We start from the raw sequence: 22,405 nt of genomic DNA, 5'->3' as shown, positions 1-22,405 counted from the left end.
CCTAACTCTGATCCTGAACTTGACCCTAACCCTAACCCTAACCATGAGGCTAAACCTAACCCTAACCCTAACCCTAACACTAACAATAACCATAAACCTGACCCTGACCCAGAGCCTAATGCTAACCCTACATGTGACCCTGACCCTAAAACTAACCCCAACCCTAACCCTGACCCTCACCTTGACCCTTACACTGACCCTAAAACTAAACAAAACCCAAACTCTTACCCTAACTCTCCCCCTAACCCTAAACCTACCCTACCCTAAACCTAACCCTAACACTGACCCTGACCCTGACACTAACCCTAACCCTAACCCTAACCCTAACCCTGACACTAACCATAACCCTGACCCTGACCCTGTCCCTAAACCTAACCCTAAACCTCACCATGATCCTGACCCTGACCCTAATCCTAACCCTAACCCTGACCCTGACACTAACCCTAACCCTAACCCTAACCCTACCCCTAACACTAACCCTAACCTTAACCCTGACCCTGACCCTGACGCTGTACCTAAACCTATCCCCAACCCTCACCCTTATCCTGACCTTAAGCCTAACACTAAACCTAATCCCAACCATAACCCTGACCCTAACTCTGACCGAAAACCTAACCCTAACCCAACCCCAACCCTAACCCTGACCCTGACACTGAACCTGAATCTGACCCTGACCCTGACCCTAACCCTAACCCTATCCCTGACCCTAACCCTAACCCTAACCCTAACCCTAACCCTAATTTTAACTCTGAACGTAAACCAAACCCTAACCCTAACCCTAACCCACACCCTGACCCTAACCCTAACTCTGACCCTAACCTGACCCTAACCCTAAACCTGACCCTAATCCTAAGCCTAAATATAACCCTAACCCTAACCCTAACCCTGACCCTAACCCTGATCCTGACCGTTACATTAACACTAACCCTAACCCTAAACCTGAACCTGATCCTTTCCCTAAAGCTAAACCTGACCCTAAGCATAACCCGAACACTTACTCTGACCCTAAACCTAATCCTAACCCTAACCCTAACCCTAACCCTGACCCTGACACTAAACCTGACCCAGACACTGACCCTGACCCTGACCCTAACCTAAACCCTGAACCTACTTCTAACCCGAACCCTAATCCTAACTCTGACCATTAACCTAAACCTAACCCTAACCCAGACAGTGACCCTGACCCTGACCCTGACCCTGACCCTAACCCTAACCCTAACCCTGATCCTGACCTTGACCCTAACCCTAATACAAACCCTGAGGCTAAAGCTAAACCTAACCCTAACCTTAACACTAACCAGAACGCTAAACCCTACCCTGACGCTGATCCTGAACCTAACCCTAACCCAAACCTTAACACTAACAATAACCCTAAACCTAACCATGACCCTGACCCTGACCCTAACGCTAACCCTACACGTGACTCAAAACCTAAACCTAACCCAAACTCTGACCCTGACCCTCACCCTGACCATAACAATAAACCAAACCCTAACTCTTACCCTAAATCTAACCCTAAACCTAAACCTACCCAAACCCTAAACCTAACCCTTACACTGACCCTGACCCTGACACTAACCCTAAACCTAACCCTAACCCTAACCCTCACACTAACCATAATCCTGACCCTGACCCTGTCCCTAAACCTAACCCTAACCCTCACCATGATCCTGACCCTGACCATAACCCTAACCCTAACCCTGAACCTAACCCTAACCCTAACCCTAACCCTTACCCTAACCCTAATTTTAACTCTGACAGTAAACCTAAACCTAGCCCTAACCCTAAACCTAACCCTCACCCTGACACTGACCGTGACCCTGACTCTGACCCTGACCCTAATCCTAACACTAACCCTAACCCTAACCCGGACCCTCACACTGACCCTGACCCTAACCCGGACCCTAACCCTAACCCTAACCCTAACCCTAACCCTAACACTAACCCTGATCCTAACCCTAAACCTAACCCACACCCTGACCCTAACCCTAACTCTGACCCTAACCTGACCCTAACCCTAAACCTGACCCTAACCCTAAGCCTAAACCTAACCCTAACCCTAACCCAAACCCTGACCCTAACCCTGATCCTGACCCTTACTTTAACACTAACCCTCACCCTAAACCTGAACCTGATCCTTTCCCTAAACCTAAACCTGACCCTAAGCATAAACCGAACACTTACTCTGACCGTAAACCTAACCCTAACCCTAACCCTAACCCTAACCCTGACCCTGACACTAAACCTGACCCTGACACTAACCCTGACCCTGACCCTAACCTAAACCCTGAACCTACCTCTAACACTAACCCTAATCCTAACTCTGACCATTAACCTAACCCTAACCCTAACCCTAAACCAGACACTGACCCTGACCTTGACCCTAACCCTAACCCTAACCGTGACCCTAACCCTAACCCTAAACATAAACCCAACCCTAACACTAACCCTCAACCTGACCCTGACCCTGACCCTAACACTAACCCTAATTCTAACCCTAACCTTAACCCTAACCCTAACCCAACCCTAAACCTAACACTGACCCTGACCCTGACCCTGACACTAACCCTAACCCTAACCCTAACCCTGACACTAACCATAACCCTGACCCTGAACCTGTCCCTAAACCTAACCTAACCCTCATCCTGATACTGACCCTAAACGTAAAACTAACCCTGAACCTGAGCCTAACCCCAACCCTGACCCTGACCCTGACACTAATCCTAAACCTAACCCTAACCCCAAACCTAACCCTAACACTAACCCTAACCCTAACCCTGACCCTGACCTTGACCCTGTCCCTAAACCTATCCCTAACCCTCACCCTGATCCAGAACTTAACCCTAACCCGAAACCTAATCCTAACCATAACCCTAACCCTAACTCTGACCGTTAACCTAACCCTAACCTTTACCCTAAACCTAAACCTAAACCTAATCCTAACCTAAACACTGACCCTAACCCTGAACCTGACCCTGACACTAACCCTTAACCTGACCCTGACACTGACCTTGACCCTAACCCTAACCGTAAACCTGAGCCTAACCCTAACCATACCCCTAACCCTACCCCTAACCTGCCCCTAACACTAAACCTGACCCTCACACTTACCCTGACCCTAACACTGACCCTGACCCTAACCCGGACCCTAACCCTAACCCTAACCCTAACCCTGACCAGAAGCTAAACCCTAACCCTAACTCTGACCGTAAACCTAACCCTAAACAAATCCCTAAACCTTACCCTGACACTGACACGGAACCTAACACTGACCCTGAAACTGACCCTAACCCTAACAATAAACCTGACCCTTACCATGACCCTAACCCTAACCCTAAACCTGACCTTAACCCTAACCCTAACCCTAACTCTGACCGTAAACCTAACCCTTACCCTAAACCTAAACCTATCCTTCCCCCTCACACTGACCCTGACCCTGACCCTGACCTTGACCCTAACCCTAACCGTAACCCTAATACTAACCCTAACTCTGACCCAAAACCTAAACCTAATCCTAACCCTGACCCTGACCCTGAACTTGAACCTAACCCTAACCCTAACCTTGAGCCTAACCCTAACCCTAACCCTAACCCTAACCCTAAACCTAAACCTAACCCTAACTCTAACCCTAACACTAACCCTGAAACTGACACTGACCCTGACCCTGACCCTGACCCTGACCCTAACCCTGACCCTGAAACAAACACTGACCCTGAACCTGACCCTGACCCTGACCCTAACCCTAAACCAAACCCAGACACTGACCTTGACCCTAACCCTAACCCTAACCCTGAGCCTAACCCTAACCATACCCCTAATCCGAACCCTAAACCGAACCCTACCCCTAACACTAACCCTGACACTAACACTAACACTGACACTAACACTGACCAGGACCCTAAGCCGGACACTAACCACAACCCTAACCCTGCCCGTAAGCTTAACCCTAACCCTAACTCTGATTGAAAACCTAACCCTAACCCAACCCCAACCCTAACCCTGACCCTGACACTGAACCAGATCCTGACCCTGACCCTGACCCTAAACCTAACCCTAACCCTGACCCTAACCCTAACCCTAACACTAACCCTAACCCTAAACCTAACCCTAACCCTGACATTTACCGTGACCCTGACCCTCATCCTAACCCTAAACCTAACCCTAACCCTGACCCTAACACTGACCCTGACCCTAACCGGACCCTAACCCTAACCCTAACCCTAACCCTGACCGTAAGCTTAACCCTAACCCGAACTCTGACGGAAAACCTAGCCCTAACCCAATACCTAATCCTTACCCAGACACTGACACTGACCCTGACCCTGACCCTGACCCTAAACCTTACCCTAACCCTAATACTAACCCTAACCCTGACCGAAACCCTAACCCTAAACCTAATCCTGACCCTGACCGTGAACTTGAACCTAACCCTAACCCTAACCTTGAGCCTAACCCTAACCCTAACCCTAACCCTAACCTAAACCTAGCCCTAACTCTAACCCTAACACTAACCCTGAAACTGACACTGACCCTGACCCTGACCCTAACCCTAACCCTAACCCTAACCCAGACACTGACCCTGACCCTAACCCTAACCCTAACCCTGATCCTGACCTTGACCCTAACCCTAACACTAACCCTGAGGCTAAAGCTAATCCTAACCCTAACCCTAACATTAAACATAACGCTAAACCCTACCCTGACCCTGACCCTGAACCTAACCCTAACCCTAACCGTGACGCTAACCCTAACCCTAAACATAAACCCAATCCTAACACTAACCCTGACCCTGACCCTGACCCTAACACTATCCCTAACTATAGCCCTAACCTTAACCCTAACCCTAACCCTACCCAAACCCTAAAACTAACCCTAACACTGACCCTGACCCTGAACCTGACACTAACCCTAACCCTAACCCTAACCGTGACACTAACAATATCCCTGACCCTGAACCTGTCCCTAAACCTAACCTAACCCTCACCCTGATCCTGACCGTGACCCAAAACCTAACACTAACCCTGACCCTGACCCTGACGCTGTACCTAAACCTATCCCTAAACCTCACCCTGATCCTGACCTTAACCCTAACCCTAAACCTAATCCCAACCATAACCCTGACCCTAACTCTGACCGTAAACCTAACCCTAACCCTTACCCTAACCAGAACCCTAAACCTAACCCTAACCCAGACACTGACCCTGACCCTGACCCTAAACCTAAACCTAACCCAGACACTGACCTTGACCCGAACCCTAACCCTAACCCTGAGCCTAACCCTTAAAATAGCACTAATCCTAACCCTAACCCTAACCCTACCCCTAACACTAACCCTGACACTAACACTGACCAAGACCCTAAGCCGGATCCTAACCCTAACCCTACCCCTGACCGTAAGCTTAACCCTAACCCTACCTCTGACCGAAAACCTAACCCTAACCTAACCCCAACCCTAACCCTGACCCTGACAGTCAACCTGACCCTGACCTTGACCCTGACCATAACCCTAACCCTAACCCTGAACCTAACCCTAACCCTAACCCTAACCCTTACCCTAACCCTAATTTTAACTCTGACAGTAAACCTAAACCTAGCCCTAACCCTAAACCTAACCCTCACCCTGACACTGACCGTGACCCTGACTCTGACCCTGACCCTAATCCTAACACTAACCCTAACCCTAACCCGGACCCTCACACTGACCCTGACCCTAAACCGGACCCTAACCCTAACCCTAACACTAACCCTGACCCTAACCCTAAACCTAACCCACACCCTGACCCTAACCCTAACTCTGACCCTAACCCTAAACCTGACCCTAACCCTAAGCCTAAACCTAACCCTAACCCAAACCCAAACCCTGACCCTAACCCTGATCCTGACCCTTACCTTAACACTATCCCTGACCCTAAACCTGAACCTGATCCTTTCCCTAAACCTAAACCTGACCTTAAGCATAAACCGAACACTTACTCTGACCGTAAACCTAACACTAACCCTAACCCTAACCCTAACCCTGACCCTGACACTAAACCTGACCCTGACACAAACCCTGACCCTGACCCTAACCTAAACCCTGAAACCTACCTCTATCACTAACCCTAATCCGAACTCTGACCATTAACCTAACCCTAACCCTAACACTAACCCAGACACTGACCCTGACCTTGACCCTAACCCTAACCCTAACCGTGACCCTAAACCTAACCCTAAACATAAACCCAACCCTAACACTAACCCTCACCCTGACCCTGACCCTGACCCTGACACTAACCCTAATCCTAACCCTAACCCTGACACTAACCATAACCCTGACCCTGAACCTGTCCCTAAACCTAACCTAACCCTCACCCTGATACTGACCCTTACCCTAAACCTAAAACTAACCCTGAACCTGAGCCTAACCCCAACCCTCACCCTGACCCTGACACTAACCCTAAACCTAACCCTAACCCTAACACTAACCCTAACCCTAACCCTGACCCTGACCTTGACCCTGTCCCTAAACCTATCCCTAACCCTCACCCTGATCCTGACCTTAACCCTAACCCGAAACCTAATCCTACCCATACCCCTAACCCTACCCCTAACCTACACCTAACACTAAACCTGGCCGTAACACTAACCCTGACCCTAACACTAACCCTGACCCTAACACTGACCTTGACCCTAACCCGGACCCTAACCCTAACCCTAACCCTGAGGCAAACCCTAACCCTAACCCTAACCCTAACCCTAACAATAACAATAACCGTAAACCTGACCCTGACCCAGACCCTAATGCTAAACCTACACGTGACCCTAACCCTAAACCTAACCCCAACCCTAACCCTGACACTCACCTTGACCCTGACACTGACCCTAAAACTAAAGCAAACCCTAACTCTTACCCTAACTCTCCCACTAACCCTAAACCTACCCTACCCTAAACCTAACCCTAACACTGACCCTGACCCTGACACTAACCCTAACCCTAACCCTAGCCCTAACCCTGACACTAACCATAACGCTGACCCTGACCCTGTCCCTAAACCTAACCCTAACCCTCACCATGATCCTGACCCTGACCCTAAACCTAACCCTAACCCTGACCCTGACACTAACCCTTAACCTAACCCTAACCCTACCCTTAACAATAACCCTAACCCTAACCCTGACCCTGACCCTGATACTGTACCTAAACCTATCCCTAACCCTCACACTTATCCTGACCTTAACCCTAACCCTAAACCTAATCCCAACCATAACCCTGACGCAAACTCTGACCATAAACCTAATCCTAACCCTTACCCTAACCAGAACCCTAAACCTACCCCTAAACCATACACTGACCCTGACCCTGACCCTGACCCTAACCCTAAACCTAACCCAGACACTGACCTTGACCCTAACCCTAACACTAACCCTGAGCCTAACCCTAACCATACACCTAATCCTAACCCTAACCCTAACCCTACCCCTAACACTAACCCTGACCCTAACACTAACCCTGACACTAACACTGACTAGGACCCTAAGCCGGACCCTAACCCTAACCCTAACCGTGACCATAAGATTAACCCTAACCCTAACTCTGACCGAAAACCTAACCCTAACCCAACCCCAACCCTAACCCTGACCCTGACACTGACCCTGACCCTGACCCTGAACCTGACCCTAACCCTAACCCTAACCCTGACCCTGACCCTAACCCTAACCCTAATTTTAACTCTGAACTTAAACCGAACCATAACCCTAAACCTAACCCTCACCCTGACACTGAACGTGACCCTGACCCTGACCCTGACCCTAATCCTAACCCGGACCCTAACCCTAACCCTAACACTAATCCTAAACATAACCTTAACCCTAAACCTAACCCTGACCCTGACCCTACCCCTAACACTAACCCTAACCCTAACCCTGACCCTAACCCTAACCCTAACCCACACCCTGACCCTAACCCTAACTCTGACCCTAACCTGACCCTAACCCTAAACCTGACCCTAACCCTAAGCCTAAACATAACCCTAACCCTAACCCTAACCCTGACCCTAACCCTGATCCTGACCCTTACCTTAACACTAACCCTAACCCTAAACCTGAACCTGATCCTTTCCCTAAACCTAAACCTGACCCGAAGCATAACCCGAACACTTACTCTGACCGTAAACCTAACCCTAACCCTAACCCTAACCCTAACCCTGACACTAAACCTGACCCTGACACTGACCCTGACCCTGACCCTAACCTAAACCCTGAACCTACTTCTAACCCTAACCCTAATCCTAACTCTGACCATTAACCTAACCCTAACCCTAACCCTAACCCAGACACTGACCCTGACACTGACCCTGACCCTGACCCTAACCCTAACCCTGATCCTGACCTTGACCCTAACCCTAACCCAAACCCTGAGGCTAAAGCTAAACCTAACGCTAACCCTAACACTAACCAGAACGCTAAACCCTACCCTGACCCTGACCGTGAACCTAACCCTAACCCTAACCGTGACCCGAACCGTAACCCTAAACCTAACCCCAACCCTAACTCTAACCCTGACCCTGACCCTGATCCTGACCCTAACACTAACCCTCACTCTAAACCTAACCTTAACCCTAACCCTAACCATACCCTAACCCTAAACCTAACCCTAACACTTTCCCTGACCCTGACCCTGACCCTGACCCTAACCCTAACCCAAACCCTAATACGAACCCTAACCCTGACCCAAACCCTAACCCTAATCCTAACCCTGACCCTGACCCTGAACTTGAACCTAACCCTAACCCTAACCTTGAGCCTAACCCTAACCCTAACCCTAACCCTAAACCTAGCCCTAACTCTAACCCTAACACTAACACTGACACTGACACTGACCCTGACCCTGACCCTGACAATAACCCTAACCCTAACCCTTATCCTGAACTGGACCCTAACCCTAACCCTAACCCTAACCCTAACCCTAACCCTAACACTAACAATAACCCTAAACCTGAACCTGACACTGACCCTGACCCTAACGCAAACCCTACACGTGACCCTAACCCTAAACCTAACCCCAAACCTAACCCCAACCCTCACCTTGACCCTGACCCTGACACTAACCCTAAACCAAACCCTAACCCTGACCCTCACCTTGACCCTGACACAGACCCGAAAACTAAACCAAACCCTAACACTTACCCTATCTCTAACCCTAACCCTAAACCTACCCTAACCCTAAACCTAACCCTAACACTGACCCTGACCCTGACACTAACCCTAACCCTAACCCTAACCCTGACACTAACCATAACCCTGACCCTGAACCTGTCCCTAAACCTAACCCTAACCCTCACCCTGATCCTGACCCTGACCCTCAACCTAACACTAACCCTGAACCTGAGCCTAACCACAACCCTCACCCTGACCCTGACACTAACCCTAACCCTAACCCCAACCCTAACCCTAACACTAACCCTAACCCTAACCCTGACCCTGACCTTGACCTTATCCCTAAACCTATCCCTAACCCTCACCCTGATCCTGACCTTAACGCTAACCCTAACCATAATCCTAACCATAACCCTGAAACTAACTCTGACCGTAAACCTAACCCTAACCTTGACCCTAAACCTAACCCTAAACCTAACCCTAACCCAAACACTGACCCTAAACTTGACCCTGACCCTGACCCAAAACCTAAACCTGACCCTGACACTGACCTTGACGCTAACCCTAACCCTAACCCTGAGCCTAACCCTAACCATACCCCTAACCTATACCCTAACCCTAACCATACCCCTAAAACTAACCCTGACCCTAACACTAACCCTGACCCTAACACTGATCCTGACCCTAACCCGGACCCTAACCCTAACCCTAACCCTGACCATAAGCTTAACCAAACCCTAACTCTGACCGTAAACCTAACCCTAACCCAATCCCTATCCCTTACCCTGACACTGACACTGAACCTGACCCTGACCCTGAACCTTACCCTAACCCTAACCCTAAACCTGACCCTTACCTTGACCCTAACCCTAAGACTAACCCTGACCTTAACCCTAACCCTAACCCTAACCCTGACACTAATCCGAACCCTGATCCTAACCCTGACCCAAACCCTAACCCAAACCCTAACCCTAACCCTAACCCTAACCCTAACTCTGACCGTAAACATAACCCTTACCCTAACCCTAAACCTATCCTTCACCCTGACACTGACCCGGACCCTGACCCTGACCCTGACCCTGACACTAACACTGACCCTGACCCTTACCCGGACCCTAACCCTAACCCTAACCCTAACCCTAATCCTGACCCTAACACTAAACCTAAACCTACCCTTAACCCTAAACCTAACCCTGACCCTGACCCTAACCCTAACACTAACCCTAAACCTAACCCTGACCCTGACCCTGACACTGACACTGAACCTAACCCTGACACGGACCCTGACCCTAACCCTAACCCTGACCCTTTCATTGATCCTAACCCTAACCCTGAACCTGAGGCTAACCCTAACCCTAAACCTAACCCTAACACTAACCATAACCCTAACCCTAACCCTAACCCTAAATCTAAACCAAACCCTAACCGTGACACTAAACCTAAGCCTCAACTTAACCCTAAACCTGACCGTAACCTTAACCCTATCCCTATCCCTAACCCTAATCCTAACTCTGACCGTTAACCTAACCCTAACCCTAACCCTAACCCTGACCCTGACCCTGACCCTGACCCTGACCCTAACCCTAACGATGATCCTGACCTTGACCTTAACCCCATCCGTAACCCTGAGGCTAACCCTAACCCTAACCCTAACCCTAACACTAACCATTACCCTAAACCTGACCCTGACCCTGACCCTTAATCTAACCCTAACCATGACCCTAACTCTAACCCTAAAACTTACCCCAACCCTAACCCTAACCCTGACCCTGACCTTGACCCTGACACTAACCCTAACCCTAACCCTAACCCCAACCCTGACACTAACCATAACCCTCAAACTGAACGTGTCCCTAAACCTAACCCTAACCCTCACCATGATCCTGACCCTGACCCTAACCCTAACCCTAACCGTGAACCTGAGCCTAACCCTAACCCTAACCCTGACCCTGACACTAACACTAACCCGAACCCGAACCCTAAACCGAACCCTAACACTAACCCTAAGCGTAACCCTGACCCTGACGCTCACCCTGTCCCTAAACTTAACCTTAAACATCACCCTGATCCTGACCTTTACCCTAACTCTAAGCCTAAACCTAACTCTAACCCTAACCCTACCCCTAACCCCTAACCCCTAACCCCAAACCCCTAACCCTGACCCAACCCTAACCCTAACCGTGAACCTGAGCCTAACCCTAACCCTAACCCTGACCCTGACACTAACACTAACCCGAACCCGAACCCTAAACCGAACCCTAACACTAACCCTAAGCGTAACCCTGACCCTGACGCTCACCCTGTCCCTAAACTTAACCTTAAACCTCACCCTGATCCTGACCTTTACCCTAACTCTAAGCCTAAACCTAACCCTAACCCTAACCCTACCCCTAACCCCTAACCCCTAACCCCAAACCCCTAACCCTGACCCAACCCTAACCCTAACCCTCTAAATCTAACCCTCAGTCTAACCCCAACCACTAACCCCTATCCCTAACCCTAACCCTAATCCTAACTCTGACCGTTAACCTAACCCTAACCCTAAACCTAACCCCAACCCTAACCCTGACACTCACCTTGACCCTGACACTGACCCTAAAACTAAAGCAAACCCTAACTCTTACCCTAACTCTCCCCCTAACCCTAAACCTACCCTACCCTAAACCTAACCCTAACACTGACCCTGACCCTGACACTAACCCTAACCCTAACCCTAGCCCTAACCCTGACACTAACCATAACGCTGACCCTGACCCTGTCCCTAAACCTAACCCTAACCCTCACCATGATCCTGACCCTGACCCTAAACCTAACCCTAACCCTGACCCTGACACTAACCCTTAACCTAACCCTAACCCTACCCTTAACAATAACCCTAACCCTAACCCTGACCCTGACCCTGATGCTGTACCTAAACCTATCCCTAACCCTCACACTTATCCTGACCTTAACCCTAACCCTAAACCTAATCCCAACCATAACCCTGACGCTAACTCTGACCATAAACCTAATCCTAACCCTTACCCTAACCAGAACCCTAAACCTACCCCTAAACCATACACTGACCCTGACCCTGACCCTGACCCTAACCCTAAACCTAACCCAGACACTGACCTTGACCCTAACCCTAACCCTAACCCTGAGCCTAACCCTAACCATACACCTAATCCTAACCCTAACCCTAACCCTACCCCTAACACTAACCCTGACCCTAACACTAACCCTGACACTAACACTGACTAGGACCCTAAGCCGGACCCTAACCCTAACCCTAACCGTGACCGTAAGCTTAACCCTAACCCTAACTCTGACCGAAAACCTAACCCTAACCCAACCCCAACCCTAACCCTGACCCTGACACTGACCCTGACCCTGACCCTGACCCTGACCCTAACCCTAACCCTAACCCTGACCCTAACCCTAACCCTAACCCTAATTTTAACTCTGAACTTAAACCGAACCATAACCCTAAACCTAACCCTCACCCTGACACTGAACGTGACCCTGACCCTGACCCTGACCCTAATCCTAACCCGGACCCTAACCCTAACCCTAACACTAATCCTAAACATAACCTTAACCCTAAACCTAACCCTGACCCTGACCCTACCCCTAACACTAACCCTAACCCTAACCCTGACCCTAACCCTAACCCTAACCCACACCCTGACCCTAACCCTAACTCTGACCCTAACCTGACCCTAACCCTAAACCTGACCCTAACCCTAAGCCTAAACATAACCCTAACCCTAACCCTAACCCTGACCCTAACCCTGATCCTGACCCTTACCTTAACACTAACCCTAACCCTAAACCTGAACCTGATCCTTTCCCTATACCTAAACCTGACCCGAAGCATAACCCGAACACTTACTCTGACCGTAAACCTAACCCTAACCCTAACCCTAACCCTGACCCTGACACTAAACCTGACCCTGACACTGACCCTGACCCTGACCCTAACCTAAACCCTGAACCTACTTCTAACCCTAACCCTAATCCTAACTCTGACCATTAACCTAACCCTAACCCTAACCCTAACCCAGACACTGACCCTGACACTGACCCTGACCCTGACCCTAACCCTAACCCTAACCCTGATCCTGACCTTGACCCTAACCCTAACCCAAACCCTGAGGCTAAAGCTAAACCTAACGCTAACCCTAACACTAACCAGAACGCTAAACCCTACCCTGACCCTGACCGTGAACCTAACCCTAACCCTAACCGTGACCCGAACCCTAACCCTAAACCTAACCCCAACCCTAACTCTAACCCTGACCCTGACCCTGACCCTGACCCTAACACTAACCCTCACTCTAAACCTAACCTTAACCCTAACCCTAACCATACCCTAACCCTAAACCTAACCCTAACACTTTCCCTGACCCTGACCCTGACCCTGACCCTAACCCTAACCCAAACCCTAATACGAACCCTAACCCTGACCCAAACCCTAACCCTAATCCTAACCCTGACCCTGACCCTGAACTTGAACCTAACCCTAACCCTAACCTTGAGCCTAACCCTAACCCTAACCCTAACCCTAAACCTAGCCCTAACTCTAACCCTAACACTAACACTGACACTGACACTGACCCTGACCCTGACCCTGACAATAACCCTAACCCTAACCCTTATCCTGAACTGGACCCTAACCCTAACCCTAACCCTAACCCTAACCCTAACACTAACAATAACCCTAAACCTGAACCTGACACTGACCCTGACCCTAACGCAAACCCTACACGTGACCCTAACCCTAAACCTAACCCCAACCCTAACCCCAACCCTCACCTTGACCCTGACCCTGACACTAACCCTAAACCAAACCCTAACCCTGACCCTCACCTTGACCCTGACACAGACCCGAAAACTAAACCAAACCCTAACACTTACCCTATCTCTAACCCTAACCCTAAACCTACCCTAAACCTAAACCTAACCCTAACACTGACCCTGACCCTGACACTAACCCTAACCCTAACCCTAACCCTGACACTAACCATAACCCTGACCCTGAACCTGTCCCTAAACCTAACCCTAACCCTCACCCTGATCCTGACCCTGACCCTCAACCTAACACTAACCCTGAACCTGAGCCTAACCACAACCCTCACCCTGACCCTGACACTAACCCTAACCCTAACCCCAACCCTAACCCTAACACTAACCCTAACCCTAACCCTGACCCTGACCTTGACCTTATCCCTAAACCTATCCCTAACCCTCACCCTGATCCTGACCTTAACGCTAACCCTAACCATAATCCTAACCATAACCCTGAAACTAACTCTGACCGTAAACCTAACCCTAACCTTGACCCTAAACCTAACCCTAAACCTAACCCTAACCCAAACACTGACCCTAAACTTGACCCTGACCCTGACCCAAAACCTAAACCTGACCCTGACACTGACCTTGACGCTAACCCTAACCCTAACCCTGAGCCTAACCCTAACCATACCCCTAACCTATACCCTAACCCTAACCATACCCCTAAAACTAACCCTGACCCTAACACTAACCCTGACCCTAACACTGATCCTGACCCTAACCCGGACCCTAACCCTAACCCTAACCCTGACCATAAGCTTAACCAAACCCTAACTCTGACCGTAAACCTAACCCTAACCCAATCCCTATCCCTTACCCTGACACTGACACTGAACCTGACCCTGACCCTGAACCTTACCCTAACCCTAACCCTAAACCTGACCCTTACCTTGACCCTAACCCTAAGACTAACCCTGACCTTGACCCTAACCCTAACCCTAACCCTAACCCTAACCCTAACTCTGACCGTAAACATAACCCTTACCCTAACCCTAAACCTATCCTTCACCCTGACACTGACCCAGACCCTGACCCTGACCCTGACCCTGACACTAACACTGACCCTGACCCTTACCCGGACCCTAACCCTAACCCTAACCCTAACCCTAATCCTGACCCTAACACTAAACCTAAACCTACCCTTAACCCTAAACCTAACCCTGACCCTGACCCTAACCCTAACACTAACCCTAAACCTAACCCTGACCCTGACCCTGACACTGACACTGAACCTAACCCTGACACGGACCCTGACCCTAACCCTAACCCTGACCCTTTCATTGATCCTAACCCTAACCCTGAACCTGAGGCTAACCCTAACCCTAAACCTAACCCTAACACTAACCATAACCCTAACCCTAACCCTAACCCTAAATCTAAACCTAACCCTAACCGTGACACTAAACCTAAGCCTCAACTTAACCCTAAACCTGACCGTAACCTTAACCCTATCCCTATCCCTAACCCTAATCCTAACTCTGACCGTTAACCTAACCCTAACCCTAACCCTAACCCTGACACTGACCCTGACCCTGACCCTGACCCTAACCCTAACGATGATCCTGACCTTGACCTTAACCCCATCCGTAACCCTGAGGCTAACCCTAACCCTAACCCTAACCCTAACACTAACCATTACCCTAAACCTGACCCTGACCCTGACCCTCAATCTAACCCTAACCATGACCCTAACTCTAACCCTAAAACTTACCCCAACCCTAACCCTAACCCTGACCCTGACCTTGACCCTGACCCTGACCCTGACACTAACCCTAACCCTAACCCTAACCCCAACCCTGACACTAACCATAACCCTCAAACTGAACGTGTCCCTAAACCTAACCCTAACCCTCACCATGATCCTGACCCTGACCCTAACCCTAACCCTAACCGTGAACCTGAGCCTAAACCTAACCCTAACCCTGACCCTGACACTAACACTAACCCGAACCCGAACCCTAAACCGAACCCTAACACTAACCCTAAGCGTAACCCTGACCCTGACGCTCACCCTGTCCCTAAACTTAACCTTAAACCTCACCCTGATCCTGACCTTTACCCTAACTCTAAGCCTAAACCTAACCCTAACCCTAACCCTACCCCTAACCCCTAACCCCTAACGCCAAACCCCTAACCCTGACCCAACCCTAACCCTAACCCTCTAAATCTAACCCTAAGTCTAACCCCAACCACTAACCCCTATCCCTAACCCTAACCCTAATCCTAACTCTGACCGTTAACCTAACCCTAACCCTAAACCTAACCCCAACCCTAACCCTGACACTCACCTTGACCCTGACACTGACCCTAAAACTAAAGCAAACCCTAACTCTTACCCTAACTCTCCCCCTAACCCTAAACCTACCCTACCCTAAACCTAACCCTAATACTGACCCTGACCCTGACACTAACCCTAACCCTAACCCTAGCCCTAACCCTGACACTAACCATAACGCTGACCCTGACCCTGTCCCTAAACCTAACCCTAACCCTCACCATGATCCTGACCCTGACCCTAAACCTAACCCTAACCCTGACCCTGACACTAACCCTTAACCTAACCCTAACCCTACCCTTAACAATAACCCTAACCCTAACCCTGACCCTGACCCTGATGCTGTACCTAAACCTATCCCTAACCCTCACACTTATCCTGACCTTAACCCTAACCCTAAACCTAATCCCAACCATAACCCTGACGCTAACTCTGACCATAAACCTAATCCTAACCCTTACCCTAACCAGAACCCTAAACCTACCCCTAAACCATACACTGACCCTGACCCTGACCCTGACCCTAACCCTAAACCTAACCCAGACACTGACCTTGACCCTAACCCTAACCCTAACCCTGAGCCTAACCCTAACCATACACCTAATCCTAACCCCAACCCTAACCCTACCCCTAACACTAACCCTGACCCTAACACTAACCCTGACACTAACACTGACTAGGACCCTAAGCCGGACCCTAACCCTAACCCTAACCGTGACCGTAAGCTTAACCCTAACCCTAACTCTGACCGAAAACCTAACCCTAACCCAACCCCAACCCTAACCCTGACCCTGACACTGACCCTGACCCTGACCCTGACCCTGACCCTAACCCTAACCCTAACCCTGACCCTAACCCTAACCCTAACCCTAATTTTAACTCTGAACTTAAACCGAACCATAACCCTAAACCTAACCCTCACCCTGACACTGAACGTGACCCTGACCCTGACCCTGACCCTAATCCTAACCCGGACCCTAACCCTAACCCTAACACTAATCCTAAACATAACCTTAACCCTAAACCTAACCCTGACCCTGACCCTACCCCTAACACTAACCCTAACCCTAACCCTGACCCTAACCCTAACCCTAACCCACACCCTGACCCTAACCCTAACTCTGACCCTAACCTGACCCTAACCCTGATCCTGACCCTTACCTTAACACTAACCCTAACCCTAAACCTGAACCTGATCCTTTCCCTAAACCTAAACCTGACCCGAAGCATAACCCGAACACTTACTCTGACCGTAAACCTAACCCTAACCCTAACCCTAACCCTGACCCTGACACTAAACCTGACCCTGACACTGACCCTGACCCTGACCCTAACCTAAACCCTGAACCTACTTCTAACCCTAACCCTAATCCTAACTCTGACCATTAACCTAACCCTAACCCTAACCCAGACACTGACCCTGACACTGACCCTGACCCTGACCCTAACCCTAACCCTAACCCTGATCCTGACCTTGACCCTAACCCTAACCCAAACCCTGAGGCTAAAGCTAAACCTAACGCTAACCCTAACACTAACCAGAACGCTAAACCCTACCCTGACCCTGACCGTGAACCTAACCCTAACCCTAACCGTGACCCGAACCCTAACCCTAAACCTAACCCCAACCCTAACTCTAACCCTGACCCTGACCCTGACCCTGACCCTAACACTAACCCTCACTCTAAACCTAACCTTAACCCTAACCCTAACCATACCCTAACCCTAAACCTAACCCTAACACTTTCCCTGACCCTGGCCCTGACCCTGACCCTAACCCTAACCCAAACCCTAATACGAACCCTAACCCTGACCCAAACCCTAACCCTAATCCTAACCCTGACCCTGACCCTGAACTTGAACCTAACCCTAACCCTAACCTTGAGCCTAACCCTAACCCTAACCCTAACCCTAAACCTAGCCCTAACTCTAACCCTAACACTAACACTGACACTGACACTGACCCTGACCCTGACCCTGACAATAACCCTAACCCTAACCCTTATCCTGAACTGGACCCTAACCCTAACCCTAACCCTAACCCTAACCCTAACACTAACAATAACCCTAAACCTGAACCTGACACTGACCCTGACCCTAACGCAAACCCTACACGTGACCCTAACCCTAAACCTAACCCCAACCCTAACCCCAACCCTCACCTTGACCCTGACCCTGACACTAACCCTAAACCAAACCCTAACCCTGACCCTCACCTTGACCCTGACACAGACCCGAAAACTAAACCAAACCCTAACACTTACCCTATCTCTAACCCTAACCCTAAACCTACCCTAACCCTAAACCTAACCCTAACACTGACCCTGACCCTGACACTAACCCTAACCCTAACCCTAACCCTGACACTAACCATAACCCTGACCCTGAACCTGTCCCTAAACCTAACCCTAACCCTCACCCTGATCCTGACCCTGACCCTCAACCTAACACTAACCCTGAACCTGAGCCTAACCACAACCCTCACCCTGACCCTGACACTAACCTTAACCCTAACCCCAACCCTAACCCTAACACTAACCCTAACCCTAACCCTGACCCTGACCTTGACCTTATCCCTAAACCTATCCCTAACCCTCACCCTGATCCTGACCTTAACGCTAACCCTAACCATAATCCTAACCATAACCCTGAAACTAACTCTGACCGTAAACCTAACCCTAACCTTGACCCTAAACCTAACCCTAAACCTAACCCTAACCCAAACACTGACCCTAAACTTGACCCTGACCCTGACCCAAAACCTAAACCTGACCCTGACACTGACCTTGACGCTAACCCTAACCCTAACCCTGAGCCTAACCCTAACCATACCCCTAACCTATACCCTAACCCTAACCATACCCCTAAAACTAACCCTGACCCTAACACTAACCCTGACCCTAACACTGATCCTGACCCTAACCCGGACCCTAACCCTAACCCTAACCCTGACCATAAGCTTAACCAAACCCTAACTCTGACCGTAAACCTAACCCTAACCCAATCCCTATCCCTTACCCTGACACTGACACTGAACCTGACCCTGACCCTGAACCTTACCCTAACCCTAACCCTAAACCTGACCCTTACCTTGACCCTAACCCTAAGACTAACCCTGACCTTAACCCTAACCCTAACCCTAACCCTGACACTAATCCGAACCCTGATCCTAACCCTGACACTAATCCGAACCCTGATCCTAACCCTGACCCAAACCCTAACCCAAACCCTAACCCTAACCCTAACCCTAACCCTAACTCTGACCGTAAACATAACCCTTACCCTAACCCTAAACCTATCCTTCACCCTGACACTGACCCAGACCCTGACCCTGACCCTGACCCTGACACTAACACTGACCCTGACCCTTACCCGGACCCTAACCCTAACCCTAACCCTAACCCTAATCCTGACCCTAACACTAAACCTAAACCTACCCTTAACCCTAAACCTAACCCTGACCCTGACCCTAACCCTAACACTAACCCTAACCCTAACCCTGACACGGACCCTGACCCTAACCCTAACCCTGACCCTTTCATTGATCCTAACCCTAACCCTGAACCTGAGGCTAACCCTAACCCTAAACCTAACCCTAACACTAACCATAACCCTAACCCTAACCCTAACCCTAACCCTAAATCTAAACCTAACCCTAACCGTGACGCTAAACCTAAGCCTCAACTTAACCCTAAACCTGACTGTAACCTTAACCCTATCCCTATCCCTAACCCTAATCCTAACTCTGACCGTTAACCTAACCCTAACCCTAACCCTAACCCTGACACTGACCCTGACCCTGACCCTGACCCTAACCCTAACGATGATCCTGACCTTGACCTTAACCCCATCCGTAACCCTGAGGCTAACCCTAACCCTAACCCTAACCCTAACACTAACCATTACCCTAAACCTGACCCTGACCCTGACCCTTAATCTAACCCTAACCATGACCCTAACTCTAACCCTAAAACTTACCCCAACCCTAACCCTAACCCTGACCCTGACCTTGACCCTGACCCTGACCCTGACACTAACCCTAACCCTAACCCTAACCCCAACCCTGACACTAACCATAACCCTCAAACTGAACGTGTCCCTAAACCTAACCCTAACCCTCACCATGATCCTGACCCTGACCCTAACCCTAACCCTAACCGTGAACCTGAGCCTAACCCTAACCCTAACCCTGACCCTGACACTAACACTAACCCGAACCCGAACCCTAAACCGAACCCTAACACTAACCCTAAGCGTAACCCTGACCCTGACGCTCACCCTGTCCCTAAACTTAACCTTAAAACTCACCCTGATCCTGACCTTTACCCTAACTCTAAGCCTAAACCTAACCCTAACCCTAACCCTACCCCTAACCCCTAACCCCAACCCCAAACCCCTACGTTGACCCAACCCTAACCCTAACCCTCTAAATCTAACCCTAAGTCTAACCCCAACCACTAACCCCTATCCCTAACCCTAACCCTAATCCTAACTCTGACCGTTAACCTAACCCTAAACCTAACCCTAACACTAACACTAACCCTGACACTGACCCTGACTCTGACCCTGACCCTGACCCTGACCCTAACCCTAACGATGATCCTGACCTTGACCCTAACCCTATCCGTAACCCTGAGGCTAACCCTAACCCTAACCCTAACCCTAACAATAACAATAACCGTAAACCTGACCCTGACCCAGACCCTAATGCTAAACCTACACGTGACCCTAACCCTAAACCTAACCCCAACCCTAACCCTGACACTCACCTTGACCCTGACACTGACCCTAAAACTAAAGCAAACCCTAACTCTTACCCTAACTCTCCCCCTAACCCTAAACCTACCCTACCCTAAACCTAACCCTAACACTGACCCTGACCCTGACACTAACCCTAACCCTAACCCTAGCCCTAACCCTGACACTAACCATAATGCTGACCCTGACCCTGTCCCTAAACCTAACCCTAACCCTCACCATGATCCTGACCCTGACCCTAAACCTAACCCTAACCCTGACCCTGACACTAACCCTTAACCTAACCCTAACCCTACCCTTAACAATAACCCTAACCCTAACCCTGACCCTGACCCTGACGCTGTACCTAAACCTATCCCTAACCCTCACACTTATCCTGACCTTAACCCTAACCCTAAACCTAATCCCAACCATAACCCTGACGCTAACTCTGACCATAAACCTAATCCTAACCCTTACCCTAACCAGAACCCTAAACCTACCCCTAAACCATACACTGACCCTGACCCTGACCCTGACCCTAACCCTAAACCTAACCCAGACACTGACCTTGACCCTAACCCTAACCCTAACCCTGAGCCTAACCCTAACCATACACCTAATCCTAACCCCAACCCTAACCCTACCCCTAACACTAACCCTGACCCTAACACTAACCCTGACACTAACACTGACTAGGACCCTAAGCCGGACCCTAACCCTAACCCTAACCGTGACCGTAAGCTTAACCCTAACCCTAACTCTGACCGAAAACCTAACCCTAACCCAACCCCAACCCTAACCCTGACCCTGACACTGACCCTGACCCTGACCCTGACCCTGACCCTAACCCTAACCCTAACGCTGACCCTAACCCTAACCCTAACCCTAATTTTAACTCTGAACTTAAACCGAACCATAACCCTAAACCTAACCCTCACCCTGACACTGAACGTGACCCTGACCCTGACCCTGACCCTAATCCTAACCCGGACCCTAACCCTAACCCTAACACTAATCCTAAACATAACCTTAACCCTAAACCTAACCCTGACCCTGACCCTACCCCTAACACTAACCCTAACCCTAACCCTGACCCTAACCCTAACCCTAACCCACACCCTGACCCTAACCCTAACTCTGACCCTAACCTGACCCTAACCCTGATCCTGACCCTTACCTTAACACTAACCCTAACCCTAAACCTGAACCTGATCCTTTCCCTAAACCTAAACCTGACCCGAAGCATAACCCGAACACTTACTCTGACCGTAAACCTAACCCTAACCCTAACCCTAACCCTGACCCTGACACTAAACCTGACCCTGACACTGACCCTGACCCTGACCCTAACCTAAACCCTGAACCTACTTCTAACCCTAACCCTAATCCTAACTCTGACCATTAACCTAACCCTAACCC

The sequence above is a fragment of the Cynocephalus volans genome, chromosome 10 (genome assembly GCF_027409185.1).
Source record: "Cynocephalus volans isolate mCynVol1 chromosome 10, mCynVol1.pri, whole genome shotgun sequence".
In the NCBI taxonomy this organism is placed as follows: Eukaryota; Metazoa; Chordata; class Mammalia; order Dermoptera; family Cynocephalidae; genus Cynocephalus; species Cynocephalus volans.
This window is presented reverse-complemented; position numbering follows the sequence as displayed.